A 19,490-nucleotide genomic window follows, 5' to 3' on the forward strand; every position below is an offset into this window, starting at 1 on the left:
CCCCACCAAGGACTGTTTTCACTAATGGACTCCAGAAAGAGGTTCCGCAGCCTCCGTAGCAGAACCTCCAGGTTCTGTAACAGCTTCTTCCCTCAGGCCATCAGACTCTTGAACACATCATAATAATCCCCCCAATTCCCCCCAAAAATGGATTAACTGGATGGAATATAAAGACAATAAAACATACATCCATAAACGCGGATGCATATGCAAAAGTGCAATATATTTATCTGTACAGTAATCTATTTATATCTGCACCCTATTGCTCTTTTATCCTGCACTACCATGAGCTAATGCAACAAAATTCCGTTCTTATCTGTACTGTAAAGCTCAAATTTGAATGACAATAAAAAGGAAGTCTAAGTCAAAGTCTAAGCAGCTGGTGGGCAGACTAGGACGGAGTCGGCTCTCTTGGTCACTTTGTTGGGTCTGTTCCTATCTCTGTCCCCACCCCTGTCGTATATAAATGATAAATAAATGATAAACGGGTTGTACTTGTATAGCGCTTGTCTACCTTCAAGGTACTCAAAGCGCTTTGACACTACTTCCACGTTTACCCATTCACACACACGTTCACACACTGATGGAGGGAGCTGCCATGCAAGGCACTAACCAGCACCCATCAGGAGCAAGGGTGAATTGTCTTGCTCAGGACACAACAGACGTGAAGAGGTTGGTACTAGGCGGGAATTGAACCAGGGGCCCTCGGGTTGCGCACGGCCACTCTCCCCACTCCGCCACCCCGTCCCTATATGCGCAGTATATATTATTTATTCCTTTTTTTACTTTTGTAGCTCTATGTAGAAATGGCACCGCTGATGTGGCAGCTGGTTGCAACGGCTCTGTGCGCTTTTGAATTTCCTTTGTGTTCTTTAATGTTTCCCTCTTTGATTTCATGTATTTTTGCCCAATTTTCTAGTGGACTTTTCAAATCTGCTCTGCAACAATTTCCCCATTGTGGGATGAATAAAAGTATATGTTAATCGTAACTATCGCAAATGCTAACATAAATACAAATACGTTACAGGCGTCATACCCCCCAGAAATATACTTTCTTTTTTATTTAAGTGAACATATTTTCATACTTTTATCATCACATTTTAAACATAACATGACGCATGTTTTGTACTAAATTAAATTCATGGGAAAGTAATACTTGTATATATATATATTTATTTTAATTTTTATTTTTATTTATTTATTTTTAATTTTTTTTTATTGTTGATGTAGATACCCATATCGCCAGAGCAGGAGTGGATAGAAAGAGAAAAAAAGGAAGACAGAGGTGGAAATTGCGGGGACAGAGAGACAACAACAGCAAACGCAACAACAATAGGAAAACAACAAAAACAGAACATCGGCAAATAAAATATGTACAAATATTTTGGTAAAAGGGATAGCAAAGAAGCAGGTAGTGAAATAATTAATAATAACACAAAAATGACAATGAACATTATTACACTACATGTGGAGCAATAAAAAATATCAATACAAATAGTTCTATTGATAAAGAATAACAACAATAGTTACCGGTATCTCAAATCCTATCGAAATTAATCAAAATAAACTTAATTAGTGCTTGCGGCCCCACAACACCACACTTTTACCATTTACAATGCCTCAACTCGTTTCAAGGAGGCTCATAACTCAAAATTGCTGGCGACTTAAGCCGAGAAAGCGTGTATATCGAAACACCACTTTATATTTTTCTACAAACCCCAAAACCAGCGAAGTTTGTTACGTTGTGTAAATGGCAAATAAAAACCATGATTTGCAAATCCCTTTTAACCTATATTCAATTGAATAGACTGCAAAGACAAGATACTTATCGTTCAAACTGGAAAACAAATTTTAAGAACAACATTTCTCAACAAGCTATTGCAAGGACTTTAGGGATTTCACCATCTAACGTCTGCAATGTCATCAAAAGGTTCAGAGAATCTGGAGAAATCACTGCACGTTACATTGAATGCCCGTGACCTTGGATCCCTCAGATGGTACTGCATCAAAAACCGACATCAGTGTGTAAAGGATATCACCACATGGGCTCAATAACACACACACACACATTTGTAACCTTCTGGAGAAATATGGTACCTCTATTATGAACAATACAATTGTTTCAAATGCAAGAATACATATATGTCATGATAACTTGAAATACAAAAGAAAGCAGATAAATGGAGGGGTAGAAAGAGAAGCCAACTATATTAACCATGTAGATTGTTATAGTAAAAATAGGTTCAGCTTTGTCAGTGTGCCATGTGTTACCCAGTTTTCCTTAGGGCATCAACATTAATATGTGTTTGATGAAACATGATTATATGCATGAGTGTATGTTTGTACAGTGAATGTATATTTTTCGCCTAAAAATAGAAACTTAACATCTCCGAGTACTACCCAGTATTACTGACTTACAAGACCAGAACAGACACTTTGTCTCGGGAAACTTGCCATTAGATTCTTATCTGTGACGGAGAATTAAGAGGGAAGAATGGTAAATTAATGATACATTTTTTTGTATATTGTTCATGTATTTATTTAAATAAAACAATTTACATACATTCAACAATAAATAATAATAACCATGCTACTTTTGGGTACAATAACTGATCAGTAAATTTCAGCTTCAGGCAGCATTACTATATTAGAGCAGTGGTTCGCAACCTTTTTTCAGTGATGTACCCACTGTGACATTTTTTTTTAATTCAAGTACCCCCTAATCAGAGCAAAGCATTTTTTGTTGAAAAAATAAAAAATAAAGAAGTAAAATACAGCACTATGTCATCAGTTTCTGATGTATTAAATTGTATAACAGTGCAAAAATATTGCTCATTTGTAGTGGTGTTTCTTGAACTATTTGGAAAAAAATATATGAAAATAACTAAAAACTTGTTGAAAAATAAACAAGTGATTCAATTATAAATAAAGATATCTACACATAGAAGTAATCAACTTAAAGTGCCCTCTTTGGGGATTGTAATAGAGATCCATCTGGATTCATTAACTTAATTTTAACATCAATATTTATGGAACATGTCCACAAAAAAATCTAGCTGTCAACACTGAATTTCTTTTCACTGTTTGTGAAAAGAAATGCAACAATGTTTGTTCAACAATATTGAACAAAAATGTTCAATATTTTGTTGAAGTGTTATTCAATAAATATATTTATAAAGGATTTTTGAATTGTTGCTATTTTTAAAATATTTAAAAAAAAATCTCACGTACCCCTTGGCATACCTTCAAGTACCCCCAGGGGTACGCGTACCCCCAATTGAGAACCACTGCATTAGAGAATAAAGGTGACTATGTGGGTGTTATTTCATATCAAATTTAGAAAGTTGTTAAAAACAGTTTTTTTTAAGTACTGGCTATGAAAAGATCCGGGTTATAATCAATAATTCCTACTTTGAAGACATTTTTTTGCCAATTAACAGCAATGAACATCAACCTGTACGCCAGGCAGTGACGTAAGAGTGATTCTCATTACCAAAATAAGTCATATTTGATTAGAAACATTGTTTAAAAACAAAACGGCCTTAGATGTGTCAGGCTTTCCACTGACAGTTTGTTTGTGTTTTAGTATTTCCTGTCCTTAGTTCCTGTCAGCACTCTTATTTTGGTTCAGCTCCCTGTTTGTCTCCCTGTGTGCTGTTTTCACCTCAGCTGCGGCTGATTGGCACCTGGCCGCACCTGGTGTCAATCAGTCCGCTCTTATTGTACCTGCTTTGTTCTTCCAGTCAATGCTGGATTATTGTCATGTCGATGCCGCTCTTGTCGTTGCTACCTGTCGTGTTTTGTCAATGCAGCGTTGCGGTAAGCATTATTTGATTGCCGTTTTTTGCTTACTGCTGTCACGATCCGCTACTTGGATGGTTTATTGTTTCGTCTATTATGTTTTTGATCATGCTTGGACTCTGCCGATCCCTGGTTTTGTGCACTTCCTGCTTTATCTCGTTTCCATGGTTTCGTCATTTGTTCACCTGCTCTGGCGTCAGGTGCACCTGTGTTCTAATTATTGTTTGAGTATATAAGCCTGCATTCTACCTTAGTTCGTCCTTGGTCCATTGTTTGCTGAATGCAACAGTCACGTAAGTTCCCATGCTTTAGCTTCCCGTGCGTAGGCACGCGCTTTATTTTTCCATTTTGTGTCAGTATTGTTTTTATTTTTATATTAAAATCAAGTTCTTACCTGCACTCCTGTCTGTCTGGTCTACGTGCATCCAAGAGGTGGCAACTCCGCGCAACAAGTGCGCAGTTACTGTGACAACTGCCTTTTGTTCCCTGCTTCCAAGTTTGTTTTCTTATTTCATGTACGACTTCCGTTTCTTGCTCGAGACCTGCTAGCTTCCTTTTTGTTATCCGCCCACGTGCGCGCTTTTTGTTTGTGCTCTTTTGTTCGGTCTGGTTCTAGTATTTTAATTAAATCAAGTTTTCCGAATCAATGCCTGCCTCCTTCTCTGCGTCTTGGGGTTTGTCACCAAATAACTTTGACAAGATCTGTAGCTCACATATGAGTCTTATCGGATTTAAAGTTGAAAACGGACAGAAATTCAAGTTTACTTTTAGAGGGATGCAACAGGGAATTTTTTATTTTGATTGAACTACTTTAAGACCTCTAAAGGAGATTGCAATGTTTAGTTGTATTGGTGAACTTTTAATATGTGAGGTTTTCATATAAAAAGGAAGTGCACAGCTACTTTTGTAATAGATACCTAATTAATCCATTGCAGGATAAAAATGCTTCTATTACTAGCTTTTTTCTTCCGACTCCAAAGTGGTTAAATTCCTAAATGACCAATCTCAAGGACATTCAAAATTTACAAGCTCCACTGCACATGCAACCTTTGCACATTTTCTGCAGTAAAACAAAGAAGGTCACCTATGGTCTAATATAGCCGCTGCCGTTAATAGGAGGCCGGTGACCTCTGGTGATGAGAAGCATACCAAGAAGTGCGGTTTGGTCCTCCAGCTCCAAAACCACATTTCCTCCACTTCATCCACTAGCTCGTGCGTGCATGTCCTCGGCTGTGCCAGCAGCACTTATAGCCGAGTGATGGTAAGGCAAAGAGGGAAGAGTGCTATAAGTCGAGTATTCAGGAGTAGTAGAGGAGTCATCCACAGGAGATAATTCACTTCAAAATGAAACTATCTACTGGAGTGTAGTGTGAAGAGTTGCCCACTCAACCAAGAGATTTGAAAAAAATTGTGTTGTAAAAAAAAATGTAACCCCCTGTGAAGTATTTGGTCTTTTATATTGCCAAAAGTATTTGGCCAGCTGCCTTTACTCACGTCTGAACTTGAAGTGCCATCCCATGGAATTGTCAAAAATGTTTTGGTATCCTGAAGCATTCAAAGTTCCTTCCACTGGAACTAAGCCAAAACAAACAAAAAAAAACACCCTACACCATAATTCCTCCACCACCAAATTTCACACTCGGAACAATGCAGTCCGAAATGAAAAGTGCTTCTGGCAAGATCCCAACCCAGACTCGTCCATCGGATTGCCGGATGGAAAAGCGTGATTCATCAGTTCAGGGAAGGCGTCTCCACTGCTCTTGAGTCCAGTGGTGACGTGCTTTACACCACTGCATCCCACGCTTTGCATTGGACTTTGTGATGCATGGCTTGGATGCAGCTGCACGGCCATGGAAACCCATTCCATGAAGCTCTCGGCATACTGTACGTGGGTTAATTGAAAGGTCACATGAAAATTGGGGCTCTGTAGCAACTGACTGCCTATATATATATATATATATATATATATATATATATATATATATATATGTATATATATATACATATACATATACATAGATACATATACATATATACATATACATACATACATTTACACATATATACACAAATACATACATATATACAAATATATAAGCATTAATATGTAAACATATACATACACATATATACATACACACATACATACATATATGCCCTACGATAAGGTGGCGACTTCTCCAAGGTGTAGACCGCCTTCAGCCCGATTGTAGCTAAGATTGGCACCAGTGCCCCTCGCGACTCAAAAGGAATTTAGCGGTAGAAAAAATGGATATATATATATATATATTTTTTTTTTTTTTTAAATTTGTTTTTAAAAACGGTGTATTTTTTAGTACCAGTTTGGGTACCGTTTCAGCACAGGCACCATAAAAAAAAAAAAATCTGATTTTTTATTAGCAGTGATGGGCAGTGGCGGTGTTGCAAATAGATTACAAGTAGCTTAACTACATTTCATTGTCGTAGCGTCGCTTTTTTTCTTTTTTAACATCGAATAGCTTTTTTAATAGTGATGCGCGATACTGGAATATTTGGTATCAATCTAATAAAAAGTAAACACAGGGCTAGTATTGCCAATCCTGATACCGATACTATAATTCAGGGGTCGGCAACCAAAAATGTTGAAAGAGCCATATTGAACCAAAAATACAAAAACAAATCCGCCTGGAGCCGCAACAAAATAGAAGCCATATTATATACAGATAGTGTCATGAGATATAAATTGAATTATGAGGACTTAAAGGAAACTAAATGACCTCAAATATAGCTACAAATAAGGCATAATGATGCAATATGTACATATAGCTAGCCTAAATAGCATGTTAGCATCAATTAGCTTGCAGTCATGCAGTGACCAAATATGTCTGATTAGCACTCCACACAAGTCAATAACGTCAACAAAACTCACCTTTGTGCATTCACGCACAATGTTAAAAGTTTGGTGGACAAAATGAGACGGAAAAAGAAGTGGCATAAAACACGTCTTAGAAAGTCGGAGAAAGTTATACATGTAAACAAACTAGGGTGAGTTCAGGGACCGCCAATATTAGTAGGACAAAACGGCGCTCGCCAAATACTCGAATCAGTGAGGCATGTTTAATACAAACAGTGTGATTTATAACAATTAGGGAGGTTTGTGTCATGTTTGTCCTACTACAGAAACCATATTAAAACAAAAAATGTATTATTTTATATTTTTTTTCTTTTCATATATTTTTGAAAAAGCTCCAGAGAGCCACTAGGGCGGCGCTAGAGCCGCGGGTTGCCGACCCCCGCTATAATTGAATAAGTTTGGGAATGTGCCCCTAGTAATTAGATTATGATGATAAAAACACGGGAAATATTGTATTCAAATACATTTTTTATAACTAAATGCAACTACACAAAAGAATGTGTGAGTCTAAAATGTATCAAAGTAATATCCTTACTATGATCAATTACACACAATTATTAATGAAAGAAGTGGCTGGTGCAAAATCCATCCATCCATCCATTTTCTACCGCTTATTCCCTTTTGGGGTCGCGGGGGGCGTTGGCGCCTATCTCAGCTACAATCGGGCGGAAGGCGGGGTACACCCTGGACAAGTCGCCACCTCATCGCAGGGCCAACACAGATAGACAGACAACATTCACACTCACAAATCACTAAAATGTAAATATAAAAAATGCAACTAAATACCCTCCATTGCAGGCAGATACTGTATTCATTAAAAATGAAGTCAAAGGAGTAGGGAAGGGGAGGTGCAAAGCGAGCAGTCCCTGCACGAAGGAAAGCCAGTAATTTGCTGGATGTACAGCTGAGAAACATGCAAATGTATCGACCCATTAGGCTAGTATCGATCCGATGCCAATATCAACCCATGGTATTGACATTTAGATCAATAAACCCAGCTCTACTTTTCATTGTTGGCCTTGGATTTTGCATTTTTCACTTACGTAAAACAAGGTCCTCAATGACATTGACCAAAGAAAAGGTAAAGCTGTGTAGTTCTTCTACTGTGAAGACCACCGATGGGGAATTTTGAATGGAAGCCCCTCATTGCCATTCTGCAGCGACAGGTGGAGGATAGTGCACCCTCAGTCTCTGCTCGGCTGTCAACTACTTAGACATGGATGACGGTTTGTCAGACATCAATCTCTGGTTATGATTAGCGAGGGGATAGAGAAACCTTTTCAACTCAACTTTACCAACGGGCACATTCATGAGATATGCAAATTGAAGCAGCTCCACGTTCACCCCAGGTTTTTACGAGTCTACTTATTTGTAACAAAACTTAAAGCCTCATATTAGCTGTTTCCAAAACTTTTCCCACCAAGGGCCTCACACATAAAAATCGAAGAGTGCGGCGGCCGCTTTGATATGTGTATGTACGTGTATCGTATACTAAAACCGAATCGAAAAAAAAAAAAAAAAAAAACTCCAAATCAGAACTGACCTGCAGTGTGAACATAGCCTAAGGCTGTTTTTGGAGTGAGTCAGACTTCCTGTTACTTCAGGTCTTTTACTGCGTTCCACTTGTACTATGAAGCCAGAATTTCCGAGTTCCTATCCACTCGTTTAAAGTGAAATTACCCCAAGGTCGGATTTCCTACTAAGAAAGTCGGGGAGTACTCACCACCACCCCCCGAGTTGGCTTTCAGAGATGGCTGCTCTCAGTGTAAACAATATAACAAACTCCTGTTTTAGTACTTCTGACTAGTTCGGGTCACACTACATCCGCCATATATGATGTTTTGTTGGACGTGGTAATGTTACTGTAGTGTAAATGACCATTTGTCACGTGGTATATGCATCCTATGTCGCTTGCAGTAAATAATATATTGCAGTATATAATATTATATATGTATATATGTATGGTCCTTTGTAAACTTCAAACACATTGGATGAAGAGGAAACACAAAAGGTTTACACAAGTTATATACATAAATATATATATATATACACACACACACACATATATATATATATATATATATATATATATATATACACACACACACACACACACACACACACACACACACACACACACACACACACACACACACACACACACACACACACACTTATACATGTCTTGATTTTTATTAAAATCTCCTGATTGAGGGAACCCCTCATGAAACAGTTCTGTAAAGATGAAGTAGTCTTGTGATTTTTTTACACATTCATATATATGTATATATATATATATATATATATATATATATATATATATATATATATATATATATATATATATATATATATATACATATACATATATATATATATATATATATATATATATATATATATATATATATATATATATATATATATATATATATATATATATATATATATATATATATATATATATATATATATATATATATGTATAGCCCTGTGATGAGGTAGCGACCTGTCCAGGGCGTAACCCGCCTTCCGCCCGATTGTAGCTGAGATAGGCACCAGCACCCCCCGCGACCCCAAAGGGAATAAGCGGTAAAAAAAAAAAAAAAAAAAAAAGGTCTTTTGTAAACTTCACACACATTGGAAGAAGAGGAAACACAAACAGAGTGTATACAAGTTGTTTATAGAGATGTCCAATAATGGCTTTTTTGCCGATATCCGATATTGTCCAACTCTTAATTACCGATTCCGATATCAACCAATACCGATATATACCGTCGTGGAATTAAGACATTATTATGCTTATTTTTTTTGCGATGCTCTGCTGGATGCATTAACCAATGTAACAAGGTTTTCCAAAAATAAATCAACTCAAGTTATGGAAAAAAGATGCCAACATGGCACTGCCATATTCATTATTGAAGTCACAAAGTGCATTCTTTTTTTTAACAGGCTTCAAAACATCAGCTTGGAATTTGGGACATGCTCTCCCTGAGAGAGCATGAAGAGGTTGAGGTGGGCGGGGTTAGGGGGGGCTACGGGGTTACAGGGGTGTATATTGTAGCGTCCTGGAAGAATTAGTGCTGCAAGGGGGTCTGGGTATTTGTTCTGTTGTGTTTATGTTTGTCATATTTTGTAATTATGTTTTGTTTAGTTGTGTCATGTTACTTCAAGACTCCATTGGTTCCTGTTTTTTCACTCCCTTGTATTGTTTCCATGACAACTCATTGGTTTCACCTTACTCATTTGGACTCACGCACCTGTTTTCAATCATGAAGAGACAATTTAAGTCTGTCATTTTCTGTTGCTCGTTCTGTCGTGATCACTCCGTTCATGCTTACTCTGCACTCTGATTCCACTTCTTGCCATGTTTACTGCTCCATTTCATAGTTCATGCTGCTCTGCTCTTTTCTTTCCATGTAAGTTTTTGTTCATTCAAGCCACAGTTAGCGAGTTTTCGTTTCATGTCCATATTTTTGCCTTTGTGGTAGTTTTTGTTCCTTAGCCAAGTTTGTCTCCGCCTTTACGTGCCTTTTGTTTGCATTTTTACAGTAATAATAAAAACATGTATTTACCTTCACGCCATGTCCGGTCCAGTCGTGTTGCATCTCGGAAAAACAATCCACGCAGAAAACTGCACCAAAGTCAAAATTATGACAATGTAGTGTTACGGTGCGGATGTTCTCACAAAATGTGTTTGCCATTCTTGTTTGGTGTGTGTTCACATTGTGGCGCATATTTGTAACAGTGTTAATGTTGTTTATACGACCACCTTCAGTGTGACCTGTATGGCTGTTGACCAAGTATGCTTGCATTCACTTGTGTGTGTGTGAAATGCCGTAAATATTGTGTGATTGGGCCACCACGCAAAGGCAGTGCCGGTAAGGCACGCCCCCAATATTGTTGTCTGGGTGGAAAATCGGGAGAAATTCGGGAGAATGGTTGCCAAGGGAGATTTACGGTCGGGACATTGAAATTCGGGAGTCTCCCGGGAAGAAGTGCAGGAAGTAGCAAGTATGACTGGGAGAAGCAACTGCTCTGTACTTCTCCCTATGTCCGTGTACCACTCTGTACAGAGGCGTTTGAAAAAAGTCATACATTTTACTTTTTGAAACCGATACCGATAATTTCCTATATTACATTTTAACGCATTTATCGCCCCATAATATCGGCAGTCCGATATTATCGGACGTCTCTAGTTGTGTATATTCTGACAGGGCAAACGCAAAAATAGCTGTCAGGGTTGAGGCCATCTTGATTTACAACCTTGTAACTGGAACACTCATAACTCGACTGTGACGTCATTCCGACTTCCAAGGTACAGTGGAACCTCGATTTACGATCCCTAATTTTCCAAATTTTTCGATCTACGAGCCACAGACAAATTTAAATATTCTCTTGACAAACGAACGCTTCATCCACCCATTGTGTGCCCGCAACGCAGCCATTTTGTGCCCGGCAGCACAGTCATTGCGGGCGCGCTGATCACTCTGTGGTACTAATTCGTTCAGTAAGTAGAGTGATGCCGTTAGCTTCTGTGCTACTTTTTGTGCATTTTAAGTATTTTTTTAGCCTTTTTACAGCATTTTTGGGGGGTTTTGCTAGCTCAAGATGATTTCAAAGGGACAAGCAAAGAAGATGAACCGATACGCTAAAGTGGATATTCATTTTTATTCCTAACTGACCTGATTGCAATAGTTAAGGACTTTTGTGATTTCAAACAGTGAGTGCACCACAGGAATAGTGACAGTCTGTGAGTGTGTGTGTTTGTGTTTGTCGGCAGGGCGGCTACAAATGAGGACAGTTCAGCTAGTTGAGGCAAAGAAAATGAACGAAGAAGGAGCTGAGCCGGAAGGCAAAGCTCTCAATTTACCGGTCGATCTACGTTCCCATCCTCACCTATGGTCATGAGCTTTGGGTCATGACCGAAAGGATAAGATCACGGGTACAAGCGGCCGAAATGAGTTTCCTCCGCCGCTCTCCCTTAGAGATAGGGTGAGAAGCTCTGCCGTCCGGGAGGGACTCAAAGTAAAGCCGCTGCTCCTTCACATCGAGAGGAGCCAGATAAGGTGGTTCGGGCATCTGGTCAGGATGCCACCCGAACGCCTCCCTAGGGAGGTGTTTAGGGCACGTCCAACCGGTAGGAGGCCACGGGGAAGACCCAGGACACGTTGGGAAGTCTATGTCTCCCGGCTGGCCTGGGAACGCCTCGGGATCCCCCGGGAAGAGCTGGACGGGGTGGCTGGGGAGAGGGAAGTCTGGGTTTCCCTGCTTAGGCTGTTGCCCCCGCGACCCGACCTCGGATAAGCGGAAGATGATGGATGGATGGATGGATGGATGGATTTTTATTTTATTCCTAATCACTGTACCTACCCGACTGCTAAAATTAAGGACTTTTGTGATTTGTAACTGAGTACACCACAAGGATAGTGACAGTCTGTGTCTGTGTGTGTCGGCAGGGCGGCTGCATATGAGGACAGTTGTCATTGTTTTGGTTTTAAATGGAAATTTGATCCCTCACCCCCTTGTTATGTTTGTTTGATAAACACTACTTTATACATCAGTGGTTCGCAAACTTTTTTCTACCAAGTACCGCCTCAGAAAAAATTGGGCTCTCCAAGTACCATCATAATGATGATCAAGATAAAAATACAGCAGCATAGTAGGCCTAAGTATTCATTAAAAACAATGCAGATGTTTTATTTGACAAGTGGATTTAATATTTTGGGCCACAGTAACATTGCACGCAGTTTTAATAGTAACACTGTGTTTGAATATAGTGAAATAAAACACTGTACTTTAATCAAGTGATTCTTTGGCGTACCGTTATATGGGGCCTGCGGCTATAGTTAGTAACATTTTATACTGTGTTTAAAGTGCAAAATATGGACTTTTGTCAAGGCTGGAACCCATTCATCCATCCATTTTCTACCGCTTGCCCCTTTCGGGGTCGCATGGGGTGCTGGAGCCTATCCCAGCTGCATTCGTGCGGGAGGCGGGGTACACCTTGGACAAGTCGCCACCTCTGCCATGAGGTGGAACCCATTATTCATAATTAAATTGTTTCTTATGGAGCAATTAGCTTCAATACGCAACATTTCTATTTACAAACCCTGTTCAAGAACCAATTAAGTTTGTATATCAAGAACACAGCATTAGTTTGTTATCCAAACAGCCTGCTGGGCAATTATTATTTTTTCATTTGGTTCAAAATCCTAAATCACACTCGCTCGCACACTGTCTGGCAAAAATAATCCCAATATGATTAACGTGCAGCGCTATTTTTTTCCCCAAACGGGATTACCCTAAGCGGCGGCCATTGCAGATTCATAATGGAGGAGTTGGATGGTTTCAAACTTGGAACAGAATAATAAATGCAGACAAACAGCATGGGAAGACATTTCGACAAACATACTGGAGAAGTGTGGCGCTTATGCAAGTAGAATTGTCTCACATCAATTTATATACATATATCAATTTGATATTAATACATATGCATATATTAATAAATATACAAATACAAAAGTGATGTACGAATAAATAAATAATTTGTATAAATAAATGTGTAAATGTCATAGTATTTTTGAGATTTGAAAATATATACAAATAAAATGTATAAATATAACACAAACAAATAAAGAATTTGTATAAATAAACGTGTATTTGGGGGCTTCACGGTGGCAGAGGGGTTAGTGCGTCTGCCTCACAATACGAAGGTCCTGCAGTCCTGGGTTCAAATCCAGGCTCGGGATCTTTCTGTGTGGAGTTTGCATGTTCTCCCCGTGAATGCGTGGGTTCCCTCCGGGTACTCCGGCTTCCTCCCACTTCTAAAGACATGCACCTGGGGATAGGTTGATTGGCAACACTAAATTGGCCCTAGTGTGTGAATGTGAGTGTGAATGTTGTCTGTCTATCTGTGTTGGCCCTGCGATGAGGTGGCGACTTGTCCAGGGTGTACCCTGCCTTCCGCCCGATTGTAGCTGAGATAGGCGCCAGCGCCCCCCGCGACCCCAAAAGGGAATAAGCGGTAGAAAATGGATGGATGGAAACGTGTATTTGCAAATATATTTTTAAGATTTGAACATAAGTATGCATGATTTTGTATTTGTATTACATTTGCATATGTGGATCGCTTTTTTGCTTTTGTGTGGTTGAGACATTCCTCCCACAAACCAGATGCACAAATAAATGTAACCTACACACTCCCCTGAACAACCAGCAGAGGGCACTGCAGCCTGATAAGAGATCACTATCAACATCGGGACAAGGTCATTAAGTGGCATTGATACAACAAAATAAGCAGCTAGCACGGTCTTTCAGATTAACTGGATAAATTTGCATTAGCTAATAGGACGCTTAACGTTAGCTAGCTCAGGCCTGTTGTGCGTTCTCTCTGTAAAGACGTGGATCGTTTTTTATGCAGAAAACTCCGGTCATTTTTGCATACAACGCATGTAATGCTCTGGGACCAAGACCGCTCTAGTTACGGTGCCCTCTGCTGGTTGTTCAGAGGAGTGTGTTAGTGGGAGGAATGTCTCATCGACACAAATGCAAAAAAGCCAGCCACATATGCAAATTCAATACAAATACAAATACAAAATCAAGCATATACATATTCAGATCTCAAAAATATATTTCCAAATATGCGTTTATTTATGCAAATTATTTATTTATTTGCAGATCAAATTTGTATATTTATTAATATATGCATATGTATTAATATCATCTTGATGGACACAGAATGTGTAAATGAAGGGCCCCACTTACCACTGGCTTGTTTTCAGAACCTCTTTAACTTCATATCTTCGGCTACACCAGCAGCTACTTCTTCCACTTCTTCCTCTTGTTACTCGCTCATGCGTACCTTTCAAGTCGAGAGCGAGGGAGAGAGGAGGGGGGAAGAGAGGAATAAGAGAGAGAGAGAAAAGGAAAAACGGGGAAATGAAAGAGAAACATTAATGAAAGGGACTACCAAATGAAGCGCTTCTTCAAGTGGTGGGTGGCGGGTGGGTGGAGGTCGACAAACGCTGAGATGAGTTTATCTCTCGTTCTCTCTCCTCGCCCTTTGCGACCGCGGCACGGCAGTTCTAAGGCACAGAGGCGAGCACGCCGCTGATTGCCGGAGAGCGTTGCAGGGAAATATCTACATGAAACCCCTGCAGACTTTCTCTTTTTCTGATCGTTTTCTCGTTCACATCTCTAATGAGCCAGGTCCGAACGTGTCGACCCGTGCGCGTGGACGATATTCTCGGCCGGGCGTGCTCGAAAACTGCATTCGACAGAGGTGTTCAGCTGTTTGTCAACCTAATTATATTTGGGAAAAAAATAAAAAATGAATAAACCCTGCCTCATGTCATTTTAATGTGACACCCTCAGGTCTGGTCTTTGGTCGGTCTCATGTGCGCCCATGGACCGGCAGAGGGAGGTTATCTCCTGTGAAAGGTCAGAGGAGCTCATCAGTGCTGCAGAGTTCCCCCCAGGATAATGGTATGAATATCATATACGGAAAGCCCGACAGGGGTATGTTTAAGTAATATGAATGCTGAGTCGTCCACATTCATACAAGATTCATATCTGTGACTATGATATGATTTATCCACAAGGCATTACTGGGGCTTGCATGCATAAATCATTCAGTGTTATGAGACGCCGGCAATCAGGAGCTTTACTTTATTTTTTTTTAAAGACATAGGAAGTTTTTGTTCATTTTTTTGCTCACACGCATCCTTTCGTCCAGTGTTTTTCCAACCAAGACATTGTTTGGTATGCCGTGGGAAATTATGTAACTTCACATAATTGGGTTAAAAATATTTTTTTGCAAACCAGTAATTATTGTCTGTGCTGTCAAGAGCTCGGCAGAGTAAATACATATTTAATGCTTAAAACAAAAATAAACAAAAGGCATTGAAGGTTAGGGATGGCTAAGCAAAACCAAACTAAAACTGAACTGACTGAAAAGTAAACAAAAGCGGAACGCTGGAGAACAGCAAAAACTTACAGAGTGTGGAGCAGAAAGTGTCCACAAAGTACATCCGTACATGACAATCAACACCAAAATAGGAGCGCAAGACGATAATTAAAACACTACAGACAGGAAAACAGCAATAAACTCCAAATAAGTCACGCTTGATCTGACAGTACACCTACTTTGAGACAAGAGCTATAGTGATGCATGGTTGGTTATGATTTGTATTCATATCCAACAAGGCTAGTATCGATCCGATACTAATATTAACCCATGGTATTGAAGTATTTTATTATTATTTTTTGCTCCCATGCATCCTTTAGAACAGTGTTTTTCAATCACTTTGCTGCGGCACACTAGTGTACCGTGAGATAATGTTTGGTGTGCCGTAGGAAATTATGTAACTTCACCTAATTGGGTTAAAAATAATTTTTTGCAAACCAGTAATTATTGTCTGTGCTGTCCAGAGCTCGACAGAGTAAAAAAATATCTAATGCTTAAGACAAAAATAAACAAAAGGCATTGAAGGTTAGGGATGGCCAAGCAAAACCAAATTAAAACTGAACTGACTGAAAAGTAAACAAAAACGGAACGCTGGAGAACAGCAAAAACTTACAGAGTGTGGAGCAGAAAGTGTCCACAAAGTACATCCGTACATGACAATCAACACCAACATAGGAGCGCAAGACAAGAATTAAAACACTACAAACAGGAAAACAGCAATAAACTCCAAATAAGTCACGCTTGATCTGACAGTACACCTACTTTGAGACAAGAGCTATAGTGATGCATGGTTGGTTATGATTTGTATTCATATCCAACAAGGCTAGTATCGATCCGATACCAATATTAACCCATGGTATTGAAGTATTTTATTATAATTTTTTGCTCCCATGCATCCTTTAGAACAGTGTTTTTCAATCACTTTGCTGCGGCACACTAGTGTACCGTGAGATATTGTTTGGTGTGCCGCGTGAAATCATGTAACTTCACCTAATTGAGTTAAAAAATTTTTTTGCGCAAACCAGTAATTATGTGTTGTCAAGAGCTCGGCAGGGTAAAAAAATATATAATGCTTAAGACAAAAATAAACAAAAGGCATCGAAAGTTAGGGATGGCTAAGCAAAACCAAATTAAAACTGAACTGACTGAAATGTAAACAAAAACAGAATGCTGGGGAACAGCAAAAACTTACAGAGTGTGGAGCAGAAAGTGTCCACAAAGTACATCCGTACATGACAATCAACATCAAAATAGGAGCGCAAGACAAGAACTAAAACACTACACACAGGAAAACAGCAAAAAACTCCAAATAAGTCACGCTTGATCTGACAGGTGTTGACAGTACACCTACTTTGAGACAAGAGCTATAGTGATGCATGGTTGGTTATGATTTGTATTCATATCAAACAAGGCTAGTATTGATTCGATACCAATATTAACCCATGGTATTTAAGTATTTTATTTATCTTTTGCTCCCATGCATCCTTTAGACCTGTGTACAGTGAGATATTGTTTGGTGTGCCGTGAGAAATTATGTAACTTCACATAATTGGGTTAAAAATATTTTTTTGCAAACCAGTAATTATTGTCTGTGCTGTCAAGAGCTCGACGGAGTAAAAAAAATATCTAATGCTTAGCCAAAAATAAACAAAAAGGCATTGAAGTTTAGGGATGGCTAAGCAAAACCAAACTAAAACTGAACTGACTGAAAAGTAGACAAAAACGGAATGCCGGAGAACAGCAAAAACTTACAGCGTGTGGAGCAGAAAGTGTCCACAAAGTACATCCGTACATGACAGTCAACACCAAAATAGGAGCGCAAGACAAGAACTAAAACACCACACACAGGAAAACAGCAAAAAACTCCAAATAAGTCACGTTTGTTCTGACAGGTGGTGACAGGACACCTACTTTGAGACAAGAGCTATAGTGATGCATGGTTGGTTATGATTTGTATTCATATCCGACAAGGCTAGTATCGATCCGATACCAATATTAATCCATGGTATTGAAGTGTTTTATTTATTTTTTGCTCCCATGCATCCTCTAGACCAGTGTACCGTGAGACATTGTTTGGTGTGCCGTGGAAAATTATGTAACTTCACCTAATTGTGTTGAAAATTATTTTTTTGCAAACCAGTAATTAAGTTCTGTCAAGAGCTCGGCAGAGTAACCGTGTAATACTCTTCCATATCAGTAGGTGCCAGCAGGTAGCTAATTGCTTTGTAGATGTCTGGAACATGGTTTGTCGTGATCACATAATGCAGACAACAGAAGGGGGCAGTGTGCAGGTAAAACATATATCTAATGTTTAAACCAAAAGTAAACAACATGCATTAAAGCTTAGGGACGGCTTAGCAGAACCAAACTAAAACTGAACTGGCTGAAGAGTAAACAAAAACAGAATGTTGGACGACAGCAAAGACTTACAGCGTGTGGAGCAGACGGCGTCCACAAAGTACATCCGTACATGACAATCAACACCAAAAAAGGAGCGCAAAACAAGAACTAAAACATTACACACAGGAAAACAGCAAAAAACTTAAAACAAGTCACAGCCAAATCTGACACCCACTTCAAGACAAGATACAGTACATGGTTGGTTATGGTTTAAAGTAATTTCCAACAATTGCGAGAACAAATTTTTAGTGTCAGTATCGGCTGCTGAGTTTCATTTTTAATGTTTTCTGCTGGTGGTGTGCCTCTGAATTTTTTTCATTGAAAAAAAAAATGAGCCTCGGCTCAGAAAAGGTTGAAAAACATTGCTTTAGTCATGAAGTGTTAACTTTAAAATTATTTGTTGACGTACCACACAAAGTTAAAGGTGAAACAATAAAATACTTAACATTAAGTTCGCACTCAAAGTCTTCATTTTTTTGTTGTTTTTAAAACATTTGTTTCTTGGTTTGCTGACATAATACGGTTGACAAAAATCCCCAAAAGGAAAACAAAACAATAAATAAAATAATAGCAATAAATGAATACATTAAGTAAAAAAGATACGACAGACTGATATAAATACATGAAACCACGGACAGCTGGGTTCTTGAATGGCCTGAGAGAGATACACTATATTGCCAAAAGTTTTTGGCCACCTGCCTTGACTCACATATGAACTTGAAGTGCCATCCCATTCCTAACCCATAGGGTTCAATATTACAGCTTCAACTCTTCTGGGAAGGCTGTCCACAAGGTTGCGGAGTTTGTTTATAGGATTCTTTGACTCGCAGTCTTGTAATTCATCCTAAAAGGTGTTCTATCGGGTTAAGGTCAGGACTCAGTGCAGGCCAGTCAAGTTCATCCACACCAGACTCTGTCATCCATGTCTTTATGGACCTTGCTTTGTGTACTGGTACACAGTCATGTTGGAAGAGGAAGGGGCCCGCTCCAAACTGTTCACACACGGTTGGGAGCATGCAATTGTCCAAAATGTTTTGGTATCCTGGAGCATTCAACGTTCCTTTCACTGGAACTAAGGAGCCAAGCCCAATTCCTGAAAAACAACCCCATACCATAATTCCTCCTCCACCAATTTTCACACTCGGCCTAATGCAGTCCGAAATGTACTGTTCTCCTGGCAACCTCCAAAACCAGACTCGTCCATCAGATTGCTAGATGGAAAATCATGATTCATTACTCCAGACAAGGCGTATCCACTGCTCTAAAGTCCAGTGGCTATGTGCTTTACACCACTGCATCTCATGCTTTGCATTGGACTTGGTGATGTATGGCTTAGATTCAGCTACCCGGCCATGGAAATCCATTCCATGAACCTCTCTGCGTACTTCATGTTATACGCCTGATTCTGATCATTTGGATGGGTGGCCA

General features: G+C 39.3%; 1 protein-coding gene across 7 annotated transcripts in view; it reads right to left on the reverse strand.

Annotated features, from left to right (window-relative positions):
* Window positions 1-19,490, reverse strand: part of ptprsa (protein tyrosine phosphatase receptor type Sa) — a 701,781-nt gene that overhangs the window by 513,690 nt on the left and 168,601 nt on the right. For all 7 annotated transcript variants that reach the window (XM_061883335.1, XM_061883337.1, XM_061883336.1 and 4 more), the window contains one exon: window positions 14,462-14,558. The gene's annotated coding sequence lies outside the window, so the exon portion shown is untranslated. The remainder of the gene's footprint in view (window positions 1-14,461; window positions 14,559-19,490) is intronic.

The sequence above is a fragment of the Nerophis ophidion genome, linkage group LG22 (genome assembly GCF_033978795.1).
Source record: "Nerophis ophidion isolate RoL-2023_Sa linkage group LG22, RoL_Noph_v1.0, whole genome shotgun sequence".
Classification (NCBI taxonomy): Eukaryota; Metazoa; Chordata; class Actinopteri; order Syngnathiformes; family Syngnathidae; genus Nerophis; species Nerophis ophidion.